This window comes from Schistocerca cancellata, chromosome 3 (assembly GCF_023864275.1).
Source record: "Schistocerca cancellata isolate TAMUIC-IGC-003103 chromosome 3, iqSchCanc2.1, whole genome shotgun sequence".
Lineage (NCBI taxonomy): Eukaryota > Metazoa > Arthropoda > Insecta > Orthoptera > Acrididae > Schistocerca > Schistocerca cancellata.
In genome coordinates, this window is record NC_064628.1 from 573601042 (window position 1) to 573602348 (window position 1307).

At 43.9% G+C, this 1307-nt stretch overlaps 1 non-coding gene across 1 annotated transcript; it reads left to right on the forward strand.

Moving 5' to 3' along the window:
* Positions 1–441: 441 nt before the first annotated feature.
* Trnat-ugu (transfer RNA threonine (anticodon UGU)) lies at positions 442–515 on the forward strand. The gene has a single exon. It is a non-coding gene; the product is annotated as a tRNA-Thr (tRNA).
* The last annotated feature ends 792 nt before the right edge of the window (positions 516–1307 follow it).

Consider the following 1307-nt stretch of genomic DNA (forward strand, 5'->3'; position numbering starts at 1 on the left):
CTGTTTCCGAAAGAACAGTTACCGTTGATGACCATGCAGCTTTGCTAGAAATGAAATGATAATTAAATGGACACCCTAGCTCCAAACAGGCGTTGATATACTTCATTGGGGACATGTTGAAGACACCGAGGGCACAGAGGATAGTGCGCCTGCAGGGACTTACCCCTTGCACGCTCCCTGTGAGACCCACATTCCCAATATGTCTACACCACTACAGTCGTAGTGCGCCATACTCATTACTCGTGGCAGATTTCTTGTGCGAACGCACACGCTATGCCCGAACTCGTACGGGATTTGATAGATTAATCTGCCACGAGTAATGAGTATGATGGGCAAACATCTATCAGGCGCACTACGAATGTAGTGGTGTGGATGTTGGGAATGTGGGTCTCACGGGGAGCGTGCAAGGGATACGTCCCTGCTGGCGCACTATCCTCTGTGCCCTCGGTGGCTCAGATGGATAGAGCGTCTGCCATGTAAGCAGGAGATCCCGGGTTCGAGTCCCGGCCGGGGAACACATTTTCAACATGTGCAGGCGCACTTCTAATGAAGTATACCAACGCCTGTTTGCAGCTAGGGTGTCCATTTATCATTTCAAGAAGATTTTGTCGCAGCACATAACTTAGGAGGCAGAATTTCGTAATACTTGAATGAGCGTTTTCCTAGCAGTACTAATCAAAAAACGCCTTCAGTTACAACTTTTCATGTTTTATTAAGTAGACGGTGCATTTCGGGTGTAATTTCTCTTACTACATGCTATGTCTTTTTTTTAACAGAGGTGAAATGCATATTCCTGTCATATCAAGTTTTGATGTTAGGTTTTGAATTTCGTAAGTCAAACGCGGAAAATATGCGCGAAGTAGTGGAAAAGATGAACAGTGAAAACTTACCAAAAATGGCTCAAATGGCTCTGAGCACTATGGGACTTAACATCTATGGTCATCAGTCCCCTAGAACTTAGAACTACTTAAACCTAACTAACCTAAGGACATCACACAACACCCAGTCATCACGAGGCAGAGAAAATCCCTGACCCCGCCGGGAATCGAACTCGGGAACCCGGGCGTGGAAAGCGAGAACGCTACCGCACGACTGAAAACTTACCACATAATCCAAGAAAAGCGTTTTTAATGTTTTAGCACCAGCATGCATTCTCTTCGTCATCGTTTTCGTACATATCACTTCATTCAAGAGACAGATTTGCATACACATGTTTGTAAACACTTAACAGAAGTTTTGTACATTTTAAGACCTATTCTAAAATTATTTTCTGCATATCTTAGTTGTTTAATAATTATATCTTTGGC